At 41.9% G+C, this 21,639-nt stretch overlaps 2 long non-coding RNA genes across 2 annotated transcripts in view; one reads left to right on the top strand and one right to left on the bottom strand.

The window, feature by feature from the left end:
- Positions 1-21,639, top strand: part of Gm33491 — a 37,466-nt gene that overhangs the window by 9,662 nt on the left and 6,165 nt on the right. The window lies entirely within an intron of this gene.
- The window catches only part of 4933438B17Rik (RIKEN cDNA 4933438B17 gene), a 57,741-nt gene continuing 45,421 nt past the window's right edge, over positions 9,320-21,639 (bottom strand). The window contains exons 4-7 of the long non-coding RNA NR_040685.1: positions 13,951-14,210; positions 13,243-13,386; positions 10,152-10,290; positions 9,320-9,486 (exon numbers count right to left, since the gene is read on the bottom strand). This is a non-coding gene — a long non-coding RNA (RIKEN cDNA 4933438B17 gene). The remainder of the gene's footprint in view (positions 9,487-10,151; positions 10,291-13,242; positions 13,387-13,950; positions 14,211-21,639) is intronic.

Below are 21,639 nucleotides of genomic sequence, written 5' to 3'. Positions count from 1 at the left end.
AGGGCTTGCTCATTGGTTTGGCCCAAAGAAAGGAAAAACATTGTCTTATTTCCATGACTGGAGGAAACCTTAAGGAACACAGTTCCCACTAAGTTAGTGGCCCACTGTCCTTTAGAAATGCGTGTACTGGCTACCTTCCTCCCAACCCCCACCCCAGATCCCAATGGCAGTACACTTTGACCAACTAACTAAACAGAAGGCCTGTTATCTAGTAAACAAGCCTCAAAAGGGTTTCCATTGACTGGAAAGCAGATCTTTTCAATCAGTTTCTGTTCTCCAGGAGTCTCCCTTAACTTTCTCCAAAGTGGTGGACGACAACAGAAAACAACAACGGCACCTAGAGATGGATTCCTGGCAGCTCAGATCCCCCACCTTGCTGACTGTCAGATCTAATCTGACTGGCAGTTTGATCTTCAATAAATCTTTCTGTTTTCATTGAGTAGTCTAATTTGATAGGTTCCTTGCATCATTGCTTATAGTAATTACAAATGCTCTGAAGTAAATGCTCCAAGGTTAGTTATACCCTAGTTCGGCCCTGGGGCACTTGGCCATGCCCACTCATCTCACCAGGACCCTGAGCACTAGAATCAATCTCACTCTCTTCTCCCCGGCCTTCTACTTCCTCTCAAGTTCATGGCCAGTTTTTAAATTATTATTTTTATATATAACAGCATAACATATTGTTAAAATATATTGTTATATATTGTAATATATTATTAATGTAATATATATATATATAACAATAAAATATAAAACCACACACATATACACACATACACACACATATATGTATATACACACAACTGAGTCCATTTATTGTTATTCAAATGTACATGTGTTTAAGACTGACCACTTGGGATATTTAACCTGATATAAACTGAGAAAAATAGAGGTCTAAAAGTAAATGCACATGTACTCTTCTAAGTTGTTGTCGTTGAAATTTTTTGTCATTTATTTGCTTGTTTGTTTGTTTGTTTGTATCAGATCACCCTGCAGCTGGAGTCACAGGTGGTTGTGAACCACCTGATGTGAGCGCTGAGAACCGAATTTGGATTTTCTAGAAGAGGAGTAGGCGTTCTTTAATTGCTGGGTTGTCCCTCCAGCCCAAGTATTGATTTCTTATGAGAAACATTTAATTAATTCCACACAGCTCTTTCCAAAATGAACCCCATAAAATCTTCTAGTGAGATCTATCCAAACACAAAGATCCAGTAAAGTATTTAAGATAGTTGACCACATGCAACTCCTAATACACACACACTATCTATCTATCTATCTATCTATCTATCTATCTATCTATCTATCTATCTATCTATCTATCTATCTATCTATCTATCTTATCTATCCATCCATCCATCCATCCATCCATCCATCCATCCATCCATCCATCCATCCATCCACTGTGTATAAAGATATATTGAGATATAATTTTCACAGTGAATAATTCTTCTATTTAAAAATGTAGATTGTAATAACTTTTAGCATGTTCAGAAACATCAGAATACTTCATTGGGGCTAATTTTAAAGTGTTTTCATTACCTTGAAAGGATAAGACACACATGGGCCATAGCTCCTAGCTGTCTCATCCATTCATCTCCCACACTGTTTGGTATCCACTGACATATCTTCCTGGAGCTTTCTTCATTCTCGAGGCTCCCTATAAATAGGGCCATATAACAGCTGTTCCTCTTTGACCCGCTTCTCTCTTTTAGCATAATGTCCTCATGATTCATTCGTGCTGCATGTGTCTGAAATTCCTTCATTTTCATGGAGAAATGAAGCCTCACTGTAGGGTAGGGGTGTGCTACATCTTATTTATATTTCAGTTTCTGTGCCTTTGGGCTGTTTCTACTTTTTGTCTATCATGAATTAAGTCCTCCATAAGCATTCATCTCTAAGGTTTGGCACACATGTATGCTTCTTTCTGTTGGGAATGGTGGGTCAACTGTAGCTATTTTAACCTACTAAGGACTTTTAGAGAGGTCACTAAGTTGTCCACATCTCAAGAAGTGGCAGGATATCATCTGAGTCTTCGAGGTCCCCCACGTGAATCCTTATAGTGCCGTACATGGATACAGCAAGCAGTCCCGACATCATGTACTCTTTTTTTTTAATTAGGTATTTTCCTCATTTACATTTCCAATGCTATCCCAAAAGTCGCCTCTACCCACACCCTAATCCCCTACCCACCCATTCCCCCTTTTTGGCCCTGGCATTCCCCTGTACTGGGGCATATAAAGTTTGCAAGTCCAATGGGCCTCTCTTTGCTGTCATGGCCGACTAGGCCATCTTTTGATACATATGCAGCTAGAGACAAGAGCTCCGGGATACTGGTTAGTTCATATTGTTGTTCCACCTATAGGGTTGCAGTTCCCTTTAGTTCCTTGGGTGCTTTCTCTAGCTCCTCCATTGGGGGCCCTGTGATCCATCCAATAGCTGACTGTGAGCATCCACTTCTGCGTTTGCTAGGCCCCGGCATAGTCTCACAAGAGACAGCTATATCTGGGTCCTTTCAGCAAAATCTTGCTAGTGTATGCAATGGTGTCAGCGTTTGGAAGCTGATCATGGGATGGATCCCTGCATATGGCAATCACTAGATGGTCCATCCTTTCATCACAGCTCCAAATTTTGTCTCTGTAACTCCTTCCATGGGTGTTTTGTTCCCAACTCTAAGAAGGGGCAAAGTGTCCACACTTTGGTCTTCGTTCTTCTTGAGTTTTATGCGTTTAGCAAATTGTATCTTATATCTTGGGTATCCTAAGTTTCTGGGCTAATATCCACTTATCAGTGAGTACATATTGTGTGAGTTCCTTTGTGATTGGGTTACCTCACTCAGGATGATGCCCTCCAGGTCCATCCATTTGCATAGGAATTTCATAAATTCATTCTTTTTAATAGCGGAGTAGTACTCCATTGTGTAAATGTACCATATTTTCTGTATCCATTCCTCTGTTGAGGGGCATCTGGGTTCTTTCCATTTTCTGGCTATTATAAATAAGGCTGCTATGAACATAGTGGAGCATGTGTCCTTCTTACCGGTTGGGACATCTTCTGGATATATGCCCAGGAGAGGTGTTGCTGGATCCTCTGGTAGTACTATGTAAAATTTTCTGAGGAACCACCAGACTGATTTCCAGAGTGGTTGTACAAGCTTGCAATCCCACCAACAATGGAGGAGAGTTCCTCTTTCTCCACATCCTTGCCAGTATCTGCTGTCACCTGAATTTTTCATCTTAGCCATTCTGACTGGTGTGAGGTGGAATCTCAGGGTTGTTTTGATTTGCATTTCCCTGATGATTAAGGATGTTGAACATTTTTTTCAGGTGCTTCTCTGCCATTCGGTATTCATCAGGTGAGAATTCTTTGTTCAGTTCTGAGCCCCATTTTTAATAGGGTTATTTGATTTTCTGGAGTCCACCTTCTTGTGTTCTTTATATATATTGGATATTAGTCCCCTATCTGATTTGGGATAGGTAAAGATCCTTTCCCAATCTGTTGGTGGTCTTTTTGTCTTATTGATGGTGTCTTTTGCCTTGCAGAAGCTTTGCAATTTTATGAGGTCCCATTTGTCAATTCTCGATCTTACAGCACAAGCCATTGCTGTTCTATTCAGGAATTTTCCCCCTGTACCCATATCTTCGAGGCTTTTCCCTACTTTCTCCTCTAAAAGTTTCAGTGTCTCTGGTTTTATGTGGAGTTCCTTAATCCACTTAGATTTGACCTTAGTACAAGGAGATAGAAATGGATCAATTTGCAATCTTCTACATGATAACAGCCAGTTGTGCCAGCACCATTTGTTGAAAATGCTGTCTTTTTTCCACTGGATGGTTTTAGCTCCCTTGTCAAAGATCAAGTGACCATAGGTGTGTGGGTTTATCTCTGGGTCTTCAATTCTGTTCCATTGGTCTACTTGTCTATCACTATACCAGTGCCATGCAGTTTTTATCACAATTGCTCTGTAGTACAGCTTTAGGTCGGGCATGGTGATTCCACCAGAGGTTCTTTTATCCTTGAGAAGAGTTTTTGCTATCCTAGGTTTTTTGTTATTCAGGATGAATCTGCCGATTGCCCTTTCTAATTTGTTGAAGAATTGAGTTGGAATTTTGATGGGGATTGCATTGAATCTTTAGATTGCTTTTGGCAAGATAGCTATTTTTCCTATATTGATCCTGCCGATCCATGACCATGGGAGATCTTTCCATCTTCTGAGATCTTCTTTAATTTCTTTCTTCAGAGACATGAAGTTCTTATCATACAGATCTTTCACTTCCTTAGTTAGAGTCATGCCAAGGTATTTTATATTATTTGTGAATATTGAGAAGGGTGTTGTTTCCCTAGTTTCTTTCTCAGCCTGTTTATCCTTTGTGTATAGAAATGCCATTGATTTGTTTGAGTTAATTTTATATCCAGCTCCTTCATTGAAGCTGTTTATCAGGCTTAGGAGTTCTCTGGTGGAATTTTTAGGGTCACTTATATATACTATCATATCATCTGCAAAAAGTGATATTTTGACTTCTTCCTTTCCAATTTGTATCCCCTTGATCTCATTTTGGTGTCTAATTGCTCTGGCTAGGACTTCAAGTACAACGTTGAATAGGTAGGGAGAGAGTGGACAGCCTTGTCTAGTCCCTGATTTTAGTGGGATTGCTTCCAGCTTCTCACCATTTACCTTGATGTTGGCTACTGGTTTGTTGTAGATTGCTTTTATCATGTTTAGGTATGGGCCTTGAATTCCTGATCTTTCCAAGACTTTTATCATGAATGGGTGTTGGATTTTGTCAAATCCTTTCTCAGCATCTAACGAGATGATCATGTGGTTTTTGTCTTTGAGTTTGTTTATATACTGGATTACGTTGATGGATTTCCCTATATTGAACCATCCCTGCATTCCCTGGGATGAAACCTACTTGGTCAGGATGGATGATTGTTTTGATGTGTTCTTGGATTCGGTTAGCAAGAACTTTATTGAGGATTTTTGCATCAATATTCATAAGGGGTATTGGTCTGAAGTTCTCTATCTTTGTTGGGTCTTTTTTGTGGTTTAGGTATCAGAGTAATTGTGGCTTCATAGAATGAGTTGGGTAGAGTACCTTCTGTTTCTATTTTGTGGAATAGTTTGTCAAGAACTGGGATTAGATCTTCTTTGAAGGTCTGATAGAACTCTGCACTAAACCCATCTGGTCCTGGGTTTTTTTTGGTTGGGAGACTATTAATGACTGCTTCTATTTCTTTGGGGGATGTAGGTCTGTTTAGATCATTAACCTGATCTTGATTCAACTTTGGTACCTGGTATCTGTCTAGAAACTTCTCCATTTCATCCAGGTTCTCCAGTTTTGTTGAGTATAGCCTTTTGTAGAAGGATCTGATGGTGTTTTGGATTTCTTCAGGATCTGTTGTTATGTCTCCCTTTTCATTTCTGATTTTGTTAATTAGAATGCTTTCCCTGTGCCCTCTAGTGAGTCTGGCTAAGGGTTTGTCTATCTTGTTGATTTTCTCAAAGAACCAGCTCCTTGTTTGGTTGATTCTTTGAATAGTTGTTCTTGTTTCCACTTGGTTGATTTCGTCCCTGAGTTTGATTATTTCCTGCCATCTACTCCTCTTGGGTGAATTTGCTTCCTTTTGTTCTAGAGCTTTTAGGTGTGTTGTCAAGCTGCTAATGTGTGCTCTCTCTAGTTTCTTTTTGGAGGCACTCAGAGCTATGAGTTTTCCTCTTAGAAATGCTTTCATTGTGTCCCATAAGTTAGGGTATGTTGTGGCTTCATTTTCATTGAAGTTTCTAAAAGCTCCTTAATTTCTTTCTTTATTCCTTCCTTGTCCAAGGTATCATTGAGAAGAGTGTTGTTCAGTGTCCACGTGAATGTTGGCTTTCTATTATTTATTTTGTTATTGAAGATCAGTCTTAGTCCATGGTGATCTGATAGGATGCATGGGACAATTTCAATATTTTTGTATATGTTGAGGCTTGTTTTGTGACCAATTATGTGGTCAATTTTAGAGAAGGTACCATGAGGTGCTGAGAAGAAGGTATATCCTTTTGTTTTAGGATAAAATGTTCTGTAGATATCTGTCAGATCCATTTGTTTCATAACTTCTGTTAGTTTCACTGTGTCCCTGCTTAGTTTCTGTTTCCATGATCTGTCCATTGGTGAAAGTGCTGTGTTGAAGTCTCCCACTATTTTTGTGTGAGGTGCAATGTGTGCTTTGAGCTTTATTAAAGTTTCTTTAATGAATGTGGCTGCCCTTGTATTTGGAGCATAGATATTCAAAATTGATAGTTCCTCTTGGAGGATTTTACCTTTGATGAGTATGAAGTGCCCCTCCTTGTCTTTTTTGATGACTTTGGGTTGGAAGTCAATCTTATTAGATATTAGAATGGCTACTCCAGCTTGTTTCTTCAGACCATTTGCTTGGAAAATTGTTTTCCAGCCTTTCATTCTGAGGTAGTGTCTATCTTTTTCTCTGAGATGAGTTTCCTGTAAGCAGCAAAATGTTGGGTCTTGTTTGTGTAGCCAGTTTGTTAGTCTATGTCTTTTTATTGGGGAGTTGAGTTCATTGATATTAAGAGATATTAAGGAAAATTAATTGTTGCTTCCTGTTATTTTTGTTGTTAAAGTTGGCATTCAGTTCTTGTGGCTGTCTTCTTTTAGGTTTGTTGAGGGATTACCTTCTTGTTTTTTCTAGGGCGTGGCTCCCATCCTTGAATTGATTTTTATCTGTTATTATCTTTTGAAGGGCTGGGTTCATGGAAAGATAATGTGTGAATTTGGTTTTGTCGTGGAATACTTTGGTTTCTCCATCTATGGTAATTGAGAGTTTGGCTGGGTATAGTAGGCTGGGCTGGAATTTGTGTTCTCTTAATGTCTGTATAACATCTGCCCAGGCTCTTCTGGCTTTCATAGTCTCTGGTGAAAAATCTGGTGTAATTCTGATAGGCTTACCTTTATATGTTACTTGACCTTTTTCCCTTACTGCTTTTAGTATTCTATCTTTATTTAGTACATTTGTTGTTCTGATTATTATGTGTCGGGAGGAATTTCTTTTCTGGTCCAGTCTATTTGGAGTTCTGTAGGCTTCTTGTATGTTCATGGGCATCTCTTTCTTTAGATTTGGGAAGTTTTCTTCTATAATTTTTTTGAAGATATTTGCTCGTTCTTTGAGTTGAAAATCTTCATTCTCATCCAGTCCTATTATCAGTAGGTTTGGTCTTCTCATTGTGTCCTGGATTTCCTGGATGTTTTGAGTTAGGATCTTTTTGAATTTTCCATTTTCTTTGATTGTTGTGCTGATGTTCTCTATGGAATCTTCTGCACCTGAGATTCTCTCTTCCATCTCTTGTATTCTGTTGCTGATGCTCGCATCTATGGTTCCATATTTCTTTCCTAGGGTTTCTATCTCCAGCATTGCCTCACTTTGGGTTTTTTTTATTGTGTCTACTTCCCTTTTTAGGTCTAGTATGGTTTTGTTCATTTCCATCACCTGTTTGGATGTGTTTTCCTGTTTTTCTATAAGGACTTCTAAGTCTTTAGCAGTGTTCTCCTGTATTTCTTTAAGTGAGTTATTAAAGTCATTCTTGATGCCCTCTACCATCATGATGAGATATGCTTTTAAATCCAGGTCTAGCTTTTCGGTTGTGTTGGGGTGCCCTGGACTGGGCAAAGTGGGAGTGCTGGGTTCTGATGATGGTGAGTGGTCTTGGTTTCTGTTAGTAGGATTCTTACATTTATCTTTCACCATCTGGTAATCTCTGGAGTTAGGTGTTATAGTTGTCTCTGTTTAGAGATTGTTCTTCTGGTGATTCTGTTACCATCTATCAGCAGACCTGGGAGACAGGCTCTCTCCTCAGTTTCAGTCGTCAGAGCACTCTCTGCTGGCAAGCTCTCCTCTTACAGGGCAGGTGCACAGATATCTGGCGTTTGGACCTCCTCCTGGCTGACGATGAAAGCCCAAAACAGGACCTTTCCCAGAAGCTGTGTTGCTTTGGCAGGTCACAGAAGCTGTCAGCTTCTGTGGTGCACACTCTCATCTGTGCAGACTAAGTTCCTAGGTTTGGCGGAGACCCAGAACCAAAATGGCCCCCGCCGCTCCTGAGGCAAAGGGCTCCCGAGCATAGCAGACACCTGTCCTCTGGCCGGGAGGGTGGCTGGATGTCTGGGGCCCGAAAAGGGCACTGCCTCAGAGGCTCTGTGGCTCCCGCCTGTCCCAGAAGCTGTCAGCTTCTGTGGTGCACACTCTCACCTGTGCAGACTAAGTTCCTAAGTTCGGCGGAGTCCCAGGACCAAGATCGACATCATGTACTCTTGGGTCTTGTTCCGCTGTATCAACAGTCTTCCTTGCAGTGTCTAAGAAATGCAAGTTTAAATCACAGAATATTTTTGATCCCAACCAAAGAAACCCTTCACCTTCAATTCCCTTATATGTACAAAGAGGATAAATATCTCCCTTGAAGTAGAGCTACACAAGACTGAATTATGACTGCCTTACACAGAGCACAGAGTGATCTGGAAACTAAGAGAGGCAATAGAAAAGCCAGTTGCAGCTCCCTGCTTTGCTCCTGCTATTTGTTAGGATCCTCACACTCCACCAGCATCCTGGAACCAGATATATCAGTTGGGGAGACATTGCTTATTACAGTCACCCCTTAAGACTTCCTGGACAGTGGGGCTCATGGCTAATCTGGTCCTCTTCACTCAATGTGTTCCTATTGATGTCAGGGATAAAGAAGAGGGTCCTAAGCCCTTGCTATCAGAGCTTATCTCTCCTTCCTTAATGGCTCTGTACTAAGAAGCTTGGGGACTGAGCTTCTACAATGGAATCCTTGACCTCCTTTGAGCATTGGCTGCTAGGCAGAGTTTCCAGTAGGAGGAACTGAGACTTTGGGGGGAAGATGAGAGAATGGTCAAGCCATATTTTATTATTATTCTGTGTAGTTTGGTGTGGATTCCTTTCAATGAACCATAGCTACTGTAGCTTGGCTGTCATGACTCTCATTTATTCTGCTACAGGCTCTTTCCACTGGCTTTTCTGGCTGAGATGGAGGTGCAGGGTCGATGTAGAGGTGTCATATAGGCAGCAGCTCCCTGGACCCAGTCCTAATCCATCCATTTCGATACTGCCTTTAGGGGTTGAGAAGTATGAAGCCCACGGTTTGGGCACACAAGCGCACATGAACACTGCACACATGCATGCACACACAGAGATGGATATTTGTAACCACCTGTAGCCTCCTGCAGCCACACTAACTGGGTTCCTGAGTGGGAGGCTGGAGCTGTATGGAAGGAAACGGCAAGAGCAATAATGGAGGCCAAGACATGTTTCTGTTCAAGGCCCCCGAGTTTACTAAGAGACTGCTTATAAAGAGGGGAGGCCCATCCCCTGCCCAATCCATTCTTGGTGCTTGTCGCCAGCCTGTAGGTGGATCTGCCAGGTGCTGTCTCCAGAATATCTCCAGGGCCTCTCAGCAGGTAGCAGTGCCTTGGAGAACAGCAGCTGCAGGTGACAGAACAATAGAGCCATCTAAATCAGAAGGTTCCGCCCCAGGTGGCCTCATTCTCAGTGGCAGCAAGGTCAAAGTCAGCCTACTCAAGGCTGGGGGAGGCTACAGATATTGCTTTTATTAAATTAATTCTCATTCTTTTTATATCACATAGGTCCTATGAGGAACTATCTAATGGGTGTCTTAATCCCAAACTGGGATTTCTACCCTGGCTTTGACAGTTTAGCTCCTGGATATAAGACACAAAACTTTTATTACTTACAATAAACCTTAAACAGTATAAGAAGTGGGCAGATATCTACCCTCTATGCTATTAAAATCTATTTCCTATTGATATCCCTGAGTTATTACTTACTATGTTTTATCTGAGCTGCTCTTAAGTCCAACTGACCAGCCTTCAGGGCCAAGTTTTTTTGACTCCTAACCCATGGCAACCTTCCTCCTTCACCTTCTTCTCTCTCTTGTGCTTCTCCTCTGACCTCCCCAGACCCAGGAACCCTAAAAGCCACGTATGTCTCTTCTGCCCAGCTATTGGCTGTCAGCATTTTTATTGATCAATCATAGATAGCTTGGGGGCAAGGTCACATAGTCTCTGGGACAGCCAGGTCTTTGGGGCCACACTTAGCAGAACAATACACAGCAAAAGACCAAACCTCACCATATAACCAGTGCATCTCACTTGTTTGTGTTCTTCCACATGGAGTCCTGTTCTGGCTGTGTTCACAGACCCAGCCCACATCCTCACATTGTCAGTGTGAGCTAGGGATTCTCATCACCTCTCCCATTTTTCTTCAACACTGCAAGACAGGTACAGAGATCACAGTTAGTAACAAAGCCAGAGCCGACTCCCCATTGGCCTGCGTGTCACATCTATGCATCTATCTTTACATGGTTCAGACCATCAGCAGGGGCAAAGTTCATCACAGAGGATGCTCAGCCAGCTGCTTGGCTTGGCGAGATGTTGACAATGAGATGGATTACACTCTTTGGACTTTTCATGAGTCACCATTAATTGTGTGAGTCCATGCTCAGTGTGGCTAGCTTAGATGCTTGAGTCTATGCAGAAAGACTGTCAATTAATCTGCTGGAGAAACTTCCAGCTAACACATGAGCACTGTAGAACAAGGGCTCACACCCCAGGTAACACCGACCAAGGCAGAAGCAGAGTGATTTAGCTACATTCATGGCTTAGGAAACACTATTTTCTCACTAATAGGGATAATAAAAGGCTGGGACCCAAACTCAGGTCCCCATGCTTGTGTGGTGAGCACCGTACCCACCTAGCCAAGCATTCCCACCCCCCAACCCCCAGTGCTATTTTCAACTTTTTTTGCCTTGGCTATTTGACAGCCCCAACTTTCCTAGTCAGCACAGCTTTTTATTGAACCTTAGTACAAAGTAGTCGGTCATTCATCTGATTTATTGCCTTCATGGGAATCTGGTATTGTAGCCCTTAACATTTCTGAATACATTTTATATAACCAGCTTGCCAATTTCCTAGAAGAATAAGCCAGGACTTATGCTGAGATTGCTAAGTGCAATTGGGGTATAAACCCTTTCATTGGCCATTTCCTCTGTGTGTGTGTGTGTGTGTGTGTGTGTGTGTGTGTGTGTGTGTGTGTGTGTAAATGTTTTAAATTATTGATTCATTTTCTTTACCTGTTAGAAAAGCTTTTGGCTATTTTAGCTCTTCCTGTGTGGGATTTCAGTTGGGTCCTCTGGTTCATTTGAGTCTTTGAATTTATTAATCGTAAAGGTTTTTATAACCCTGCTTTGTCTCTTTAATGTCTCTCACAGGCCCTCTTTTTATATCTGGCACTCGCTTTTCTGCCATTTCCGTCTTGATTTCTCAGTCCTCCGTGGGCTTTGTTAGTTTCTCAGTGCACCAGCCTTTTAATAGCTGGTGGCATTATGGTTTGCTAATTAATTTCTGGTTCTTTTTCTTGATCGCTTTTTGTCTTCTTACTTTCCCGGGGTTTAATTTGCCTTCTAATTGTTTCAGATGAATGTTTCAGGGATGGATGTAGAACCCCTCTTTATGACAAATGTGTGCCTTTCAAGATGAAAGTTACACCCGATGAGGACCCATGCGTCCCTTTCCCACGCGTTTATGCCTCAAATTTCATGAAGCCTGTCATTCAAATGCAAATGCTTTAGAGTAATTATGTATTTGCAAGCTTAAGTTTTTAAATCTTTGCCTATACACTTTATCCCAGACTCCATTGTCAGATATTTCCCCCAAAAAACTGGTCTTTATGGTACTGTTTACATGATGGATACTTTCAAGCTTACTTCTATGTCTAAACTTGAAATGAATCTTTTGTAAATATAATTTCTTCTTAATCTAAAAAGACACTTATTAGAATAGTTTATTAGATGAGCCAATCTCTTTACGTATAATTCAATTCCTACTGGATTAATTAAGCTGCTAAATTACCCTGCTCTCCTCTGCTTAAAAAAATAAGTCTATGCGTGTGTTTATGTATGTGTTTATATGTATATCTGTGCATTTATGTATGTTTGTATGTATATCTGTGTAAGTGTATATTTATGTACATGTGTGTATCACTGTGTGTGTTTGTGTGTTTGTATGTGAATCAATATGTGCATATGTTGTATCTATGTATGTGTATATAAGTATTAGTATGTATGTCTGTGTACATGTATCAGTATATGCATGTGTATCTGTGTATGTATATCAGTATATGTGTCTGTGTGTATCTGTGTATACGTATGCATGTGTTTTATGTCTCTCTCTCTTTCTCTGTGTGTGTCTCTGTGTGTGTGTGAGTGTGAGTGTATCTGTATATGTCTGTATGTAGTTTCCTTAACTGGCTTTAATCTGTGTATCATGTCCCATGGTCACAGTGTTCTGGCTTCTGCAGAGGTTAGGGGATAATGATGCTGAGGTTTCTCTCTATGTTCCAACATAATCCCAGTTCAGATTTCTGCTTGCGAGTCCTCCATGCTTGGGGAAGACAATGAATAAAAGAGACTTCATACTAAGTGTCTTACAATAGTCCCGTAGGGATTTGTTTTCCTTTGGACAGTTGGACATGAAAGGACAGACAGCGAGCTCTGATGTGTACTCTCTCCTCACATAATTTTCAAAATTACCCAATCTATAATAAAAATCATGGACAAACTTAAAGCTTCTTAGAAACTTGGACGAGTACTTCAGAGCCCCAAGTTCATATGATAAATGCAGTTGATACATCTTCTATTTCTTGCCGCAAAACAGAGATATTGTCTCTTGTTCAAGGATACCAAGGGTTTAAAAGCTTTCATTTATGACAGTTAACACATTCTTTCTAATTCTTTCCATAAGGCTTATGGTTCCTGGTACCTGGTACAGATAGCTACTAACTAGTGGCCCCCCTCCCCCAGGCAGTACACATTAGAAAGGCAGAACATCATGGCATTCCAGTAGCAGAGATACAGATGGGCACAAATGTCAATGTCAGGACATTAAGCAGACAAAGGACCTTGGCAAAGTGGCTGTGGTAGGGGTCTCACTGAAGAGTAAAATGTGTTCCTTCCCATTGAGTCAGACACCATGTTATTCGACATTCTACAAACTCCTTAGACAGCACACATCGTACTACTAGGAAAGACCCAAGTTTAAGTTTAAGACAAGTCTCCCACCATCAAGATTCTCTCAGGCTTTCTGGAGGTTCCAGGTCAGACACCACCTTTGACCCCTTATCAGCTTCTAGGGTTCCAGGCTTCCATGGCCCATAGCATCTTACCTCTGCTTCAGTCCTCACCCGTCTCTCTGAGACTATGACTCTCCTCCGTCCTCCTAACAAGGATCCTTGGGATGCCTTGGATCCACCCAGACGATACAGGGCCAATCAGCTGGTTCTTGCTCTGGACTTCTTGGCTTCCCAGTCCTGTAACCACCATCATGTGGGACATACAAGTTATTTAGTAGAAAATATATGGTATTTACTGGGGGATACTCAATGTGGTAGTTTGCTTCCTATTGCTGTGGTAAACACCAGGAGTACTAGCAACTTGGAGAGGAAAGGGTTTGTTTTATCTTACATCTTGTAGTCAATCGTGACGAGAAAAGTGAGAGTGGGAACTCAAGGCAGGAATCCAGAGATAGGAGCTGAAGCTGAGGCCATAGAGGAACACTGCTTACTGCCTTGCTCAGTTACTTTCTTATACATCCAGGACCACCTGCCCAGGGGTGGCATTGCCTTGTTCTCCCACATCAATCACTAATCAAGACAATGTCCCACAGACTTGCCTATGCCAATCTGATGGAGGCCTTTTTAAAAACTGATGTTCCCTTTTCCCAGATAACTGTAGCAATGTCAAGATGACAAACCCCACAACACTTGGGAAATGGGAGCCAGCAATGACCAGACAGTTACAGTAATCTGCACTTTGGGTAGACTTTATATTATGTATAAGGTTTTCAAAACATCTCTGAGAAACATTTTCCTTACCAGGTGATGGACAGGTCCAGGTGAGGGACAGGTCCAGGTGATGGACAGATCCAGATGATGGACATGTCCAGGTGATGGACAGGTCCAGGTGAGGGACAGGTCCAGGTGATGGGCAGGTTCAGGTGATGGACAGATCCAGATGATGGACATGTCCAGGTGATGGACAGGTCCAGGTGAAGGACAGGTCCAGGTGATGGGCAGGTTCAATTTGATGAGCTTTTTCAGAAAGAGTAATGTGTCCTTCTTTGTCAGGAAGCACCCTGCTAGACAATAACCTCATAAGGCTTATGGTCCCTGGAACTAGGTACAGATAGCTATTAACTAATGACCACCTAGGCAGTTCAGGATGCCATAGCTATATCTAAGGTCAGAGCTCTGACTTAGGTCTCATCTTTCTGACCAGTAAGTACAGCCTTGCAGCTGTTTATTATAAGGTCCTAGGTGACATTCAAACCTGGTCATATCTAACTGGCTGCCCAGCAAAATAAACTTCCATAAACCCCTCATTGCTGCCTCAAAACCCTTTTTTTTTGCTGTAGCAGACGACAAGCTCCCAGACTGAGTGTGAGAACTGAGCATCTTCAACATGTCCTATTAGAATCCCTATATGATAGTGCACTTAACCTTCTTCCTTGTGATGAAAGAATATACCTAATTAATAATAAAAGTACCGATAATTGATCCTAAATGTACCAAATACATCACTGCTGGAGATCCCTGGAGTCCTTTATCAACCACAGAGGGGGACTCCATACTGTGTCCTCAGCAATCCTGTAATCTGAAAACCATTCTAACAGTGAAGTGCATCAACAAAGACATTTTTGCTATCCTTGGAAATTCCAGGAATCTATAACAACAGGGCATTCTTGGATAGAAGCAGCTGAGTCGTAGGTGGTTCAGCTGACTCATTATTGGGGTCCTCTGCTGTGTTAATCAAAGGCCCTGAAATGACCTTCATTAATTCAGACCACTTCCCTGGTGTCCTTTGAAATCTGAGAGTGCAAAACAAAGTAATTGCGCAGATAATTTGATAACTGCTACTGTGATCTCCAGCACAGGAGAGGTCAATGGAAGCATCAAGCAGCTTTGCCGAGAGGCCCGTGAAACCCCACTCACTTTGTCGATGCCTGGGTTTTCATCAATGGGGCAGAGTGGCTGTATTAGTTCACTTTCTTGTTGCCTGAACTCATATGTCTGATAAAGTGATTTAAGGAAGGAAGGAAGGATGGGAAGGTATCCTGGTTGGTTTCTTATCAATGGGCACAGGCTTGAGTCATCTGGGAAGAGTGAATCTCAGTTGAGAAAATGCCTCCATCATATTGGCCTGTAGGCAAGTCTTGGGGGAGGGGCATTTTTCTTGATTGATGATTGATGTAGGAGGGAGCAGCCCACTGTGGGTGCTGCCACCCCTGGACAAGTAGTACTGGATGTGGTAGGAAATAAACCCAGTAAGCGATTGGGAGCAAGCCAGCAAGCAGCATCCCTCTGTGTGTGGTCTCTGCTTCAGTTCCTGCCTTGAGTTCCTGAGGTACTTCAGGGATGGAGTTTTGGCTGTGAAATGAACAAATCCTTTCCTCCCCAAGTTGCCTTTGGTTATAATGTGTACAGAAATGATTTCATAGCTGCTACTATGACCAGGAGCACAGAAGAGAACAAGGTGAAAGGGTTTACTCTGGCGCACTGTCTAAGGGTATAGGGAGACCTCAAAGCCCTTTATGCCCCGAGAACATAGGGAACCCAGGACTTGGGGGAGGGGTGGGAAATCTCTTCCTTACTGCACTTTACAGATTAAAGACTTTTTGAAGTCTATTAAATACGAATTCATTTTTGTCCTTGATGTGCCTGCTTTTCCAGACCAAGTGCATTTCCTTCAGGAACTATTACTTTCGAGCTGGGTCCTTCCCACCAGCTGCTGTGTGGGAAAGGGGGTGGGGAGAAGCATGCAAAAGGGTTGTTAAAGCTGGTGAAAAATTTGCCTCTGGCTGGGAATCGTGTAAATCTCGGTGTTATAACGTTAAGCAAGGTGCAGAGTCATTACAACATTCAATTATTTTGATGCTTCAAGGCAAATGTTTCCAGGCCTGGAATATTAGTCTATCTGACAGGCAGCAAATGCTGTTGTGTTTTTATGGAGTGATGCCCATTTGTAAAGACACGAACCCATGCCGTTCTGCCTGTTCTCCGCCTGCTCTCCGCACCCTCATTAGTACACCAGAGACTAATGGAAGAGAGTCCCCTGGGACCATTTATAAGGAATATGGCGCCCCTGATTTCTAAGAAGCAATTGCAAGGGCATGGAAGACCACTGTCTTAGAGTTTCTCTGACTGTGATAATCCCCATGGCCAAAAGCAACTTGGGGAAAAAAAAGGGTTGATTTCAGCTAAGAGTTTGGAGAGAAGTCAGGGCAGGAACCTGGAGGAAGGGGCTGAAACAGGGGTCATAGAAGAGTGCTGCTTACTGGTTTGTTCTCCATAGCTTGTTCAGTTTGCTTTCTTCATAAGCCAAGACCCTCTGGCCAGGAGTGGCATCACCCACAGCTGGCTGGACCCTCCTACACCAACCATCAATAGAGAAAATCACCACAGATTTCCCTGCAGGTCAATTTGATAGAGGTAATTCCTCAAATGAGGTTCTCTCTTCCCAGATGAGATCTCTTTGGTGTCACATTGATGACAACCAACCAGTGCATACTTCCGTAAAACCTTATCTGCAAAATTACAGAGGGGGCAAGCAGCTATCCTCAGGTCTGTGGCCTGATGACTGTCCCACAGGCTAAGTTGACTGTAAGTCAACTCAATGAATCTTAAGAAAGGACAGAGGGTCCTCAGCTATTTATTCACAAACGTATTTGATTTAACTGTTTATCCAGGAACAATTTATTTAGTGTTTGTTAAACAACATTCATGTGCTCTAAGGCAATGTGCTATACACTTCCCATATACCTTGCCATGTATCTGTCATCAGTTTGGATTGGTAGTAACAGTGGACATGCAAAGTGAACAGACTTTAGTCCTGAGGTCAAGCCCTGCCCCTCCCCATGTGCTTAATAAATAAAGTTTTATTGACACACAACCCTATCCACCGTGGCTGTTTTTCCAGCAGCAAGGTAGAGTTCCACTATTAGTTGCCTTTCTCCTTGCTGTGACAAAATGCCCCGATATAAAGCAAAGGAAGGAAGCAAAGAAGTTTTATTTTGGCTCACAGACAGAGGATGCAGTTTATCATGGCAAGGAAGTTCTCATCCCATAGCTCTTTTGATAAACCACAAGCATGCCAACCTCTTCTGGTGTCTGAATGTTCCAGAATACATTGTGCATCCTCTTGACACGGTTGTGAAAGGTGACACTAACCATGAGAACGCCTGTGTTCCTCAGGGTTGCTTGCCCCTGTTTCTGGTGTCCTGAGCTTAGGGCACTACACTGAAGGTCTCAGCCTGCTTTGCATGCTCTGATTTCTGGCATTGGCCTTTACGGAGAGTTGGCACACATCTTATTTTGTGATCTCTGATCTGTTGAGGACTTATAAGCCAAATAGGTACTTTCAAAAGACTTGTGTGAAAACCAAGTTTTTTTTAAATTACACTTCTATTAAATTATTTATCTATATTTTCATTGACATGGAAATATGCTAACTAGCACATGTTGTGGAGGTCAGAGGGCAACTTTTAGGAGTCAGTTTTCTCCTTTTATTGTGTGTGTGTCCTGGGACTCGAACTCATGTCTTCAGCTTTGGTGGAAAGCATCTTTATTTGCTGAACCATCTGCCTGGTCCCAAATTCATTTTTAATTTTCACTTGTGTGCTTCGAAGTTTTCAATAATTGCTTCCACTTCAAATACATTTTCTACCTGACACAGAGTCCTGCACACTCTCTGGGGTATAGTGAAGGACTGTTGGTTTCTTACACCCACAATGGGCACTTAACGCCTCCAAAACCTGATCAGCTTCAACAGAACACTGAAGCATTTGTCTCACAGTCTACAGAAGGCAGAGCAAATCCACATGAAATTCTTATCACAGTTGCTCATTTGGACTTTGTCTCGGAGAGTGTGGCTATGATGCTGTGTAAGACCACCATGCCTACCCCACTTCACTCTGCCAGGGAACCCAAGCACTAGTCTTCTAGGGCCAACATATTTTACTCCTGATGCTCCATGATTCATCCAACCACCTCACCATGAATATCGTCCTTGCCAAATTACAGAGCAGGGGCAGACCTGATTAAACCCATTGATTCAATTTTAGCGTGACTGAGTTATTGACACGGCTGTGAATTATCTTATTTGTGTGCAGCCAAAGGCCAGTAACAGAATTTGAGGAGAAATTATGTCTGAGTAGCATGGGTGAGAACATGTCTAATTCAGGGGTTTGCTCACACCAAGGAAAGGTCTTTCCCTGGGGCATTAAGGTTGTCAGAATTCTCTAGTGGATTAACCTCGTATATCATCATCTCTTTGGATGTGCAACTGGGGGGATAGGTAAGTACAAAATAGGTTAAAAACAAGTTATGTGAAATGCTGTCTTTGTTTTGTTCTTCCTTAAGTTTCTGTTGTTATTTTGAAAATGACACATTTTCAGATTCCAGGATAGGAATTTATTCTATATTTTCAAGTCTAGCATGCCAGCTTGATTCTTGGCCTGACACTCCCCCCATTAAATATGACAAGCATAAAAACAACTGGATCAAACACTATGTAGAGCACACAAGCTAGACACTAAAGTCAAGTAACACAGCTCTTTTAGTGACTAGTCAGACCCATAGAAACAGCAGGATGCTATCAGTGGGAGTGAGAGGGCTTGTGTAGATTTAATGACTTTTTAAGTCTAAGTTTTGCAAAGGAAAAATGTTCTGAAAACTTCTGGTTCAAGGTGTGAATGTACTTGGCAGTCCTGAGCTGTATGCTATATGTAGTTTCTGGGAATTGAACTCAGATTGCTAGGCTCACAAACCAAATACTTTTTTTTCCTCATTGAATCACCCAGAAACTTGAATTGTGTGCTTAAAAATGACCAGGATACAAAATTCGATGTTCAATGTATTTCATTACAATTTGGAAACTTCATGGAGCTTGGGAAATAACTTAGCTGGTAACATACTTGTCATTTAGGCATAAGGAGATCTGATCCCCAGAGCTCTCATCAAATATGAGTGCTGTAGTTGGTTCCTGTGTAAGGGGTGATGAGGACAGGAAGATCCCTGGGTCTCAGTGATGAGTCACATAAATGAGTCATTTGGGCCAAATGAAAGATGATGTTCAGATTCAGCCAGAGACCATGCCTTAAAATAATACAGGGGAGAGGGACCCAGTATCAACTTCTGTCCTCCAAATGCATGCACACATATGCATGTACACAGATGAACACACACACACACACACACACACACACACACACACACACACAACTCCTACAAGTCATGGGGCTTGTTACAATAAATAAAACAACAAAACACCAGGAAAGCAATCATACATCAATTAGATACTGAAGCCTTTAGAAGCCTTAAAGACAATGGTTTCCCACAGGGGATGAGAGGTTTCCAGCAGAAGCCATTCTACAGGCTAGTAGGTAATCAAGAGTATTTTTGTACTAGCTTCTTTTAAGTGTGTGCTATTGTGCATGTGCATATGAATGTTCACATGTGTGATCATACCTCTGTTCAGGTGCATTTGTATGTGTACATATGTGTGTGTGCGTGTATGAATACTTATGTGTGTGAGCATGCCTATATTTAGCTGCATGTGTGTGTGTGCTCGTGCTCACGCACATGTGTGTGCATGCGTGTTATGTGTGTGTTTGTAGAAATTTGAGATTAACATTGAGAATTTTCCTCATATACTTTCCGAATTACTCATTGAGTCAAAATCGCTCATTTAAATCCAGAGCACAAGGATATGTCTAATCTGCTATCCAACTTGTGAGGAGATCCTGTCTCTGCCCCCTTAGTGATGGAATTACAGATGGGTCATCACACTCACATGGCAACTACATGTGTGTTGGATTTCTGACCTCCAGTCCTCACAATTGCACAGCAAATATTTTAATTTTCAGACTTTGGGTGTACCTGTGTATATGCATGCATGTGTGAGTGTGTGTGTGTGTGTGTGTGTGTGTGTGTGTGTGTGTGTTGCATATGTTAATGTTACCATGTGTGGTGTGGAAGTCACAGGTCAACACTGGGTACCTTCTTCAAACAGCTCTTTTTTTTTGTTTGTTTTTTGAGATACTATCTTATTGAGTTTACCAATTGGCCACACTGACTTGCCAATCATCACTGAGATCTTCCTGTTCCTACCTCCCAGAGCTCAGAGTGCAGGTATAGTCTTCTATACCTAGTTTGTTTGGTACATGAATGCTGGCAGTCCAAACTCGTGTTCATACAGCCATCTCCTTAGCATTTAAAGTAACATTTAGTTACATGGTTTAATATCTGTCTCTAGTTGACATAAAGAAAGAGTGTACAAGTCATAGATTCAGAGCTACCACCAGATGCATCTCAGGAAGCCTTCCTTTCAATCACTGTGTCCCTGGTTTCCTAGAACTAGTTAATTTTGTTCCATTTGCCATTGTATGGTAGTGTGTGAAATGCTCGCTGCAATAATTTTCATTATTTCTCTTGAGTGCATCTACAGTGTTTCTGTGGCTTGCTTTCTGTTATGGATGTGCTTATTATCATTATCATCATCATTATTATTACTTACTACTACTATTATTGTTATTATTATTACTCTGTGTCTATGCATGTGTGTAGGCATGTGTACCATACATACTATGACACATATGTTCAGGTCAGAGGACAACCCTCAGGAGTCTGTGCTCTCTGAAACCTTGCCATGGATTCTGAGGGTCAAACTCAGGTCATAGGTTTGCACAGCAAGCTCCTTTACCTGCTGAGCCATCTTGCCAGCCCTGCATGTGTTTTTGGTTGAAAAAATAAAAACCAAAACAGCTTTACTTAAGCATTATTAGCAAATAAAAATCGTACATAATAAAACTGTTCATTTTAATGTAGCTAGGTTTATCTTTTCCTATGAGGGTTCTTTATTTTCTTTCTAGGGCACTGATTAAAGCTCGATGCCTGATGTAGAGATGTAAAGAGATCCTCTGACCCTCCTCTCTAGAGTCTCTGTTGTCTTCCACCTTCCTTCCAGACACACGGATGATTCAGAGCCATGCAGTTACATTTTAGAGGAATATCAACATTCTTTTCTGTCCCCTGTCCCAGTGACTACTCATTGGTGCCGACACCACACACCGAGCAAGCAGTCCTCCACGGTACGAAGGTGGCAGTCTTGTCATGCATCAAGATAAGCATTAGCTGTAATTTTCATCTCACCAGCACAGCAAAACCTCTGAACACTATGTTTAGCTCCTCAGTCTCTTAATGAGGTTTCTCGGCAGGCCTTGGGCTTCTGCCGAGAAGATGAGGTGCTGTCAAATGCCTGGAGCTGTGGAGAGCCTCTGATTTCTACTTCATCTGTCTCCTTTCCCTTCTCCCTTGGTCCTCACAGTCCCAGCTACCTTGAGGGCTATGAACTTTGATTCTCATCTCTCTATCTTCACAGGACTGCTGGGTGTGCCAATTGGCCCGTCTTAAGCTAGAGCTCCTGCTGAGGAGCCCAGAACCCTCATCCCATCAGTCACACAGACAGCAGCCTGGTGAGCAAAAGTCATGGGAGACTTCAGGTCATAA

Source organism: Mus musculus, chromosome 5, assembly GCF_000001635.26.
Source record: "Mus musculus strain C57BL/6J chromosome 5, GRCm38.p6 C57BL/6J".
Lineage (NCBI taxonomy): Eukaryota > Metazoa > Chordata > Mammalia > Rodentia > Muridae > Mus > Mus musculus.
This window is presented reverse-complemented; position numbering and strand designations above follow the sequence as displayed.